This window comes from Lonchura striata, chromosome 3 (genome assembly GCF_046129695.1).
Source record: "Lonchura striata isolate bLonStr1 chromosome 3, bLonStr1.mat, whole genome shotgun sequence".
NCBI classification, from domain to species: domain Eukaryota; kingdom Metazoa; phylum Chordata; class Aves; order Passeriformes; family Estrildidae; genus Lonchura; species Lonchura striata.
In genome coordinates this window covers 69943276-69952500 of record NC_134605.1, presented here as the reverse complement: position 1 = coordinate 69952500, position 9225 = coordinate 69943276, and positions in this window count along the sequence as shown.

The following is a 9225-nucleotide window of genomic DNA, read 5'->3' as shown; positions in this document are numbered from 1 at the left end:
GGAGAGATGGGAGAAAAGGAAAAATGTTCCATAACCTGTAGAGAACCTGAGTCAAAGTGGTTTGGAAAATGGAAAATGATCCTTTCTCAAATGGCCAAGGGGGTGCTCAACTTGTTTAAGTCAAAGCAACTTGGATATTATCAGGGAAGGGGTAGACACAGTCACAGGCTGTGGAAAGAGTGAGAATAATGAGATGGATGCTTCTTCTTGAAAAGAAGAGTATTTATTCTGCCTTTCCTATGGAAGATTATCCTGGGCATGCCACATACTCTTTAATCCTGGAGGCATCTGCAGTCCTGTAGCTGCACACATACCATGTGTGGGTTTCTGAAGGGAACCACAATAACTTAACTCTGGAGATGGGTTGGCAGCAAATACAGCACAAAAATGCCATCAGAGCCCTTTGAGAAGGGACATGACTCTGCATGTGACTCCAAAAGTCAGCCTGTGGGCTGAACCCTGAAAAGTAGTCTGCCTTGGGGATTCCTGTTGAAGAAACACATGATCTCCTCTCCACTTTTGCCTCGGCATCGTTTCACCCCCAAACGGATAAATTAAATAAATAATGCTTCTTGCATTCAGGTATGTTGTTTTTCTAGGCATTTTTTAGTGACTCCCATGCTTGGCTAAATCCCTTGGTTAATTCCTGTGGGGCCCCAGCAAACCCCAATGACATTTGTGGAAATTATGTGGGCAGCTCTTTCTCCAAGATCCAGAATTACTGCCATGCAATAACAAGATCGGAGCCATCTGAGCCTAGGTAGCAGTGCACAGCATTTTTTAATAACCCTTCCTTCCTTCAGTACAATGGGACCTAATTCCTGCAACACTTTTTTTGGATGCAGCAAGTTGTTTACACTGGTAATAAGCTCACTGTATGTGCTGTAAAATTTGTACTTGTTACTGCGGGAGATTAATGAATATGTGAATCACAGCTGAGGAGTTTAACTCTCATTGACTTCATTATGCAGAAGGTATCAGGAAACAAAAAGACACGTGTGCTAACTCATAAACAGAAGTACATCTCTAATTCCAGTCTGCAGGCCCCACTGGAGTAGACTTTACATCTGCTCCCCCAAAAGAACAGTGTACTGCTCGTGCTGGCACACAGACCACAGTCATTTGAGGCCACAAATGCCACAGGAGATGGGGATGCCCTGTGGTGATGGGTGTATATCAAAGGGGAGACGCCTGTTTTGGAGGTGTGAGAACTGTTCCTGACAGAGGTGGATCGGTACAGGATGGAGGCTAGTAAGCGCCCTGGCAAAGGATGAGATCACCATCTGATCTGTGTGTTTGATTAATGACAGTGTAACATGCTGCAAAATACTATAGCATACATGGAAATAGGTAAAGAAGGCCCCTCCTCTATTTCCCATACTCCTCAGCAATTAGTGGGAGAAAGCTCCACCCGATAAAATTAAGTGGTGGTATTTCTGCAGACAGAGGCTTCCTGGAGAATCTATTCTTATTATTCTTTTTCAACTAAGTCTTCTGAAAGACTTAGCTCAGGAAAGCTAAGAAAATGTTCTTTTCCAGGTTGGGACAGAATATTCTATGTAGCCAACCAAAACAAGTTATAAATTTGTAAACATTTCTGTCATGCAAATGGCTTGTTCTGGTTGCAGCAGGGCAATTCTCATGTGGGAGAGAAAGCATAACCTGCACAGGGGTTGACAGTTGTACGTAATGTAGCCGTCCTAAGCCCGTGCCAAACAACCTTTCTGCTATGCCAAACCATCCCAGAATTTGTGTAAATTTATTACACCAAGCACACAGCAGCTGTTTAATTGCAGAGAATTTAGGACAGGAAGTGAAGAATAAATCTGCATCCAATTGAATCCGCAGCATGTAATTATCTGGAGCACAAATGGGTAAATAACTAAAACTAATGTGTCTAGGAAAATAAAAGCACACATATAGACACATATTTGTGTGGGCAATGGAAGTGTGTTTCATTCAAGTAAAATGACTCACTAGCAGTGTTCCCTTGATCTGGCTCCAAGTGTTTACAGTGTGCCTCCTATTCTCTCCTGAAGAGTGCTACATTACTTCAAAGCGCAGAAACTTTTTCCCAGGTGTTACAGAGTATTTTACAGAGGCAAATCTCATGATCTGATGGCTCAGAGGCAGGAGGAAATCAACCTGTTAAAATTCATCACGGAAATTAATGGAGATCTGTGCTTTATAAGGCTTGCTATACTCTCTTCCAAGGGAGGAAGCTGAATGAGAAAAAACCACCTACTTTCACCAGCGAAGACATGATTGTGTTTGTGGCTTCTACAGAACAGGAGGAAAAAAAAAAGGCTGGGAGGCATTAATTTTTATTTATTTCTTCTCAGACAAAAGTAAAATATTTTTCAGTCTTTTTGCAATTCTGTATTTTTCCCAAGGAGAACAAAGAAGAAGGATTGTGGGTGTGTTTTTTCTGAACAGGTTTTAATTTTTGCTGATTGCTGTAAAAATTCATATTGGAAAATGAACCAGTAGAAAAGTATGCTTTCAATGAAGGTGGACAGGCTGCAGTAAGCTGTCCCCTTCCCCCCCATCCCAAAATGTGGGGAAAGTTTTCTGTCTTGTAGAGAGATGATTGACAAGTAATGTAATCTCCTGGGGAGGTGTTTTTCAGATCTCCTCCCCGAAAAGATGTCGAAAGCACCATCCTGCTTATCCAAGTTAATACGTTGTGAATACAGCACTGGTAGCCGCATGCAGCAGGACGGCTGCAGTCTGAAAAAATCTGTAACTCACATTTACTCATAAATATGGTATCCAGAAAGAAAATGTGCCTACTAATCTGCTCCCTGCATTTTCCCTCTTCTCCTTTATGTAGTTTTCTGTGGCTTGCATAACCATTGGACACTCAGGTTAATGCTGTATACCCATTCTTGAAGCTTTGAGCCACTTTTGCAATGTTATTAGCTCAAACAACCCACTGAACTAATCATACACATTCCTTTGGGTCGAATAATTTATTAAAGATTTTATTTTTTTTAGATGGAGATATTTTTTGGAGACGAAGCAAACAGAGAGGATCAAAGCAATTTTTCATTACTGGGTGGCTGAATGATGGTTAGTGAGACTAGAGGAGATTGACTGTTTTGTAGAGAGATTAGCAGAATTCACATTGCTGCTGAATGAAAGGTGGAGGAGGCAGAAACCCTAAACAAGTGAATTCAATTACTTATGAAAGGAATAGGGTAAATGAGGATTCTCTTTTTGGGTTTGCTCCAGGAAATATTTCTGAAAAGTTTGTTGAAGAATACCAGTCATCCAAACCCTAATTTTGCTATTATGTAAAAACTCGTTGCTCCGTGGCAGCTTGTGATTTGAAAACGCTTCCCTTGTTTTGTGTACGCTGTTGGCACGTCACCTCTTCATTTAATTTTGTTCTCAAATTACACCACCCAGTGCAACTTGTTTGCACATGTGGTAGGGATTTCAAAAGGAATATGAACCTGATCCCAAGCCCACCGGGTTAAAGAACACATCCTCCTCATCTTCCCTGGATAACAGCCCCTGCGGAGGGAGCAGTGAGCCACCTTCGCGGGCGGTGGGTGTGATCGCTGCTTCGGGGAGGTTAGCTGTGCTCTGAGCTCTGGCGTGCCCTGGCACAGACTGAGACAGCCCAGAGTTCATGACCTGGCAAGTTTAGAATTTCAGTTTATCTGCTATGTGGCAACACTGTAAGCAATATGGCACCGCAGGAAGCGACATTTGTTCCACTGGCTGTTCAAGCAAGGTCTGTTGATTATGAAGCAGCAAGTTCTCAGTGCAAGCCTCTATCTCTTTTGGGCCTCCCTGGAGCAGGACAGCCCTCCCATGTATGAAACACTCTCCCCTCTCCCCAGTACACTGAGGAGTCCCAGCTCCCCTAGGACTGCCAGGAGCTCCAGATCAAGGTCTGAGAGCTGAGGCAGTGAGTCCTGCAGGGCTAGGTAAGAAGAAGGTTTCCTAATGGTACTACTTCCCCCATCCTGATGGACCAGAATACATCACTGAACAGACTCAGAGTGGAGAGACATTGATGTTCCTGCAGATGTTCCTTCCAAGCAGAGATTTCTCTTTTCCACACCAGCTGGGCCCCTGCCATCCCCACAATTGTCTCTTACTACTGCAAACATGACATAACCTCATTGCCTTCCTACCTCCCACCCTGCCTCAGTCTGTACCTGCCAACTTCAGTTCCCTTCCCTGTGAGTGCCTCTGCCCCTCCCAAATTCTCCCAGATCAAGGCACACAGTTCCATATCTTTGGGCCTATCAAAACCCCCTCCATAGTTTTAGATGCCATAGAAAAGCCCCACAGTCTCTCAGGAGCCAGAGTTATTGGGCAAGGTGATGTACAGGATACAGTGGACAAACTGGTCTCTGCCTTTCTTTGTCTCCTACATCATGTTCTCAGTTTACCCTGTCCCCTCCCAATCTTTCATCCATTCGCACTGCAGCAGGTGGGGTTACATTTTATTCACTCTATTCATAAATGTATTTTGTCTATGTGGTCTTGAAGTTTAGACAGGGACTTAGATTGATAAGAGCGAGGTAACTTTTGAGGATCCATCTCAGCTTTTTTTTTCACATGCTGGAAAAGCAAACAAAATTTTCTTCTTACAGAGACTGATATGAAGGTCTTACACACACTGCAGAGCTGGCAGGAGTCATGAGGATAGATCCCTCTCTGAAGCAGAGTAAGAGAACTATGAGTAAGAGAACTATATGCTGGGTTCTCCTCAGGCGCAGGAGAAGCTGGCAAAGGGTGGCTGTGTAAGGAGTTATCTTTTCAACTATTTCCAAGGTCCAGCCTTGGAGGACGCACTTAGTCTTCTCCCAGTGCTCACAGCAAAAAGCAACACCCAGAAAACAAAGTTGCTGGGAAAAACTGCTGCCTTAATGGAGCAGAAGAGCACAAAGAGGTGAATCTGCAGCTGGGGGGAGCGGGTGCTGTTCCATGAAAGGAAATGAAGCTGTGCTTCTCTCTTCCAGCTGATGATGTGACCTACAGTCCTCAGCTGTACAATACATGCCACGTACGACATGTTACAGGCTGTCTTCTTCATTGGTGGAGTTCATGTCCGCAGGAGAAGTTCAGGAGACTGAAACAGACATGGGCTCTCTTTCTGCATCCCTTCCCTAATAAATTGTCAACCGGCATCTTCCTTACTTGTATGTCTATTCCATCCCAACAACATAATTATTGCAAGGAGTTCATTTCTTGCCCTATTTCTTATGCCTTTTACTGGTGTTTTACTGATCACAAATCTTCTAATAGTTTGTCGAAAATTTTTTGCGTTCTCCAAATGTCTGTCAGCTTCAAAATTCATGTATAACTGAGGACTGCTTGGTGAGGTATTTAGGATCATCAGCTTGTACTGGAATAATTTCTGGATAAGTTTTCCCACCTTTTACATACTTTATTCTTTAATGAGACAATGACAGTTTTGACAGTGACAATTCTCCAGTACTCAAGGATGACAGCATTTGCCAATAAATTTGCTAGTTTCTCAATGCATTACATCCAAAGCAGAGTCTTTGGGATGTATCTACATTTCTCCAGCATTTCTGACTCTAGAGTAGTTTTCAGGGCACACACTGGAAAACTTTGAACTATGTTATGGAAGTCAAGGGACTATTTTCTCTTCTACAGTGCCCCTCTTGAGCAATCTGGCACAGGGAAACATTTGAAACTGACTTCCAGTAGGCAGCTGGGACAAGTTGTCTGTAGCACCTTACTTATTCTAGGGAGTAGGTGTGACTATATATGCCACTACTTCTCCTGCTTGTAGGCAACCTTCCTTTCTGAACTCCTCTTTATTAAGGCTTTTAATTACTTAGACCATCATTGGTATTAGATCTTTAACTTTATAAATTCAATATAACTCCTCACATTGATATAACCTACATATTTTTTCTTTCAGAGCAGCTTCCTATTTGCAGGGACCTGCATCTGGGTCCAGAGTGGCCCAGAAAAAAAAACACACTATGGGGTTTTAAAATTGGATCTGCCAAGAAAAAGGAAACCCTAATTCTGAAGTTGTTAAATTCTCTCATGCCACTGCAGTTGGTGCTTTCTTACACAGTTTATAGAGTGAGTCTGCAATATTGGCAAACTCGCAAATAAGGTCTTCGTAGTAAATTCAGAGCCCCACAAAATTCTGCACATCTGTGTCTGCCTGGGAAATCGCCCAGTCCTGTGCACAGCCATATTTTTCCTTTTTCTAGAGAAAACTCTCTCTTGCCAGGTTGTGTGTCCATGAGAAGTAGCCCCTTTTCAGAGCAACTCTCATTTCAGGAAGCTCAAGTTCAGTGGTAGCCTTGATCTGATCCCAGGCTAGTTGTAAATGCAGCCTTTCTTACCAGCAGCCTCTGAGTGTGCCCTGAGCCATCTCGGCAGAGCAGACAGGCTGAGAGGGACCTATTTTGCAGTGACTGCTTCCAAGATCCCTCAGTGTCAGCCAGAAGCCGGCACTTTCAAGTGCTGCTTACTGACACAGTAGAAATGCTGTCTCCTGCCCTTCACCCCTGCTCTTTGCTTCCACTACCACTTGCCAACTCTTCTTAAAACTAAGTATGGAAAGCAGACTGCAATGTCCAAGGTGTTACTCTCCCACGGCAGTGGCCACACCTACAATGGTGTTGCTTCTTTTAGCGCGTTCTTCTTTGTCCCAGGGCACACAGTGCCACCTTCCCTCACCAGACCTGTGGATGATGTCCAAGTTACTGCTGAAGGCACCTTTAGGTCTTCAGTGGTCTGTACAATGCCTTCTCCCCAGACAGTGTGGGGCAGTTTAATGGGTCATTGCTTCTAAAGATGAGCCTTGAGTCTTCATTATGAAGTAAACAAGTGACTTCAGGACACAGAGGAGCTATCCTTGATCCCTTACCAGAGGCAGAGCTTCACAGTTTTCTCATTAACTAGAGTCATTAAAAAGACATCTGACCCAGCACTCACACTCTCTCTGTTTGCTGCCCATAACTCACAACTGCACAATCACCATATGTTCTGTCTCTGTTGGTGTTAGCAAGAATTTTGGCTCAAGAGAAGACTGGAACAATTATTGGCCTCCAAATCTGCACTGCCTGCAGCCTGGGGTTTTTTCTTCATATAGCATTTAGCCAGCTTCTCTCTGGCCCAAACAGCCCACCACACAAATGCTGCTGCCCAAGTGGTGCTCTCTGGCAGGAGATGAGCTTGAGAGCACTTCAGGGGCTCTGTGACAGAGCCAGTCTGCGGTAAGCGAGGATCACCACAGCATCAGCTTCAAACCTGCACTTCTGCTCCAAAGCAACCTGCCTATGCAGGCACTAACGCTGATGCACAGCAGCATTCACTGCCAGGGTTTCCCAGATCTCACGGTGCATCTTGGATCCTCCTCAGCTTTTTTTTTTTTTTCCTCTGACCCTTCTACTTCTTTGTACTTTCAGGTCAATAAGCTGCACCTTTTCACCTTTTGCCCTTCAAAGCTGGGCAAGAACTTTCACTGGGTACCACCCATTACTCCATTTTGGCCACACTCCAGGCTGCTAGTCATTGTGGTATTTCTCTACCTGCTCCCCTTAAATGAGCAGTCAACAGGGCTTAGCAAACATTTTCCCCTTTGAACAAACCACCTTTATCCTTCCTTCTAATCACTCAGAAGTGCCACAAGGAGGATCCCCATCCTGTGTGCAGACTCTTGCCCATACTCCTGGTGTCTGCAGCACTGAGCTCCTCTCTCTCTGCCCTGCAGCAATGTCTTCTTTCAGCACACAGCTGCAGCTGAGCCCCATGACAAATTCCAGCACCTTTCAGAATGGCTCTGGCCCCCTTTTGCTGGTCTTTGCAGGCCAGGCCAAATCCAGCTGAGTCCCTCTAAACTGGCCCATTGCCAAAGCATCTTGGCAGACTTTGCTGGAGGTGTGCCAGGAGAGAAGGCTCCTCAGGTTCTTCCTAGTTTGGGTAGATTCTCTCCTCTTCCCTGAGACCCCAGTGGTGAGCCCCAGTCTACTGGGATGGTTTCTGGCTTTGGAATGTGTGCCCCAGTTTGGAAACGAAGCTGCTTCTTTTTTTTTTTTTTTTTTTTTTTTTTTTTTTTTTTTTTTTTTTTTTTTTTTTTTTTCCTGCAGGTAATGTTTCAGACCTATTTGGTTCCCAGGAAACACCGTTGCTGTCCGTCTTCTCTGACACAAGGGTTCTGGGCATGCCTTCTCAGATCATTCACTGCAATTTTTTAGCCAGTTTCTTATATATTGGTACAGTTTGACTTCTTTCTTTCCTGTTTCAGTGTTATAAAACTAGGCAGTAGAAGTCCACTGACAAACTTAATTCCACATCAGGTTTCTGACTTTTGCAACTTTTTGATTTCCTTGTGCTGTTGGTATTTTTAGCTTTTTTAATCCTCACTGCTGTCCTGCTCAGTTAGTAACCTCCAAGCTTGCCAAAGATTCCTTGGCCTCCTCTGTCCCCGGAAAAGCTGCTGGTCCTCAGCCATCTGGTTACTGGTTCCTTATTCATTTATTTTGAACTTGTTCCAGCTTCTGCTGCCCCTAAAAAATTTTACCTCCAGTCTCAGGCCATCTCCTAAGCCTTTCAGCAAAGCCTTCAGATGTTGCTTTAATCCCTTCTGCAAGGTCTCATGCTCTTTTCTTGGGTCTTTAGACCTTATTTTAGTCACTTGTGATAGCCTCCATTTCTGCAGGTTTTGTTCATAGAATTCCACAGGAAGTCTCAGTGCATGGCAGAGCACAGCATTCCTGTTTTCCTTTCTCTACTGGAAACAGCTCATTTTATATAAACTGGAATTGCATTTGCCTACTTGGCAACCCTATAACTTTGGAGTCTCATGGTCAGAGTGTGGTGAGTAAGGGAAGGAGGTACTTTTTTCCCCCTTTTTGTATTTCTATGTAATGAACTCTTGGCTTCAAGCAGAAATGTTTCTGATTCACCTTTAAGAGCATTTTGCACAATTACAAACCATATCCATTTTATTTATAAAGGCCAACATCTGTTCCTGAATAGTCTTGTCCTACTCTTTGTAGCTGATGCTGCTCTATTTTGCATCCATCCTTCTATTTATTAAAAAAAATAAATAATCTTGAGATATTCCAGGAGTGAAATTCCCTTCCAGCATAGCCAGCTGTCTTCCCTTCTCTAGCCAGCTCCTTTTCCACCTCATAGCTCTGCAGTGGTTCTTCATTCCTCCCACAGGTTGTCATATTCAGGAGTCCCTTGACAAGAAATTGCTTCTGC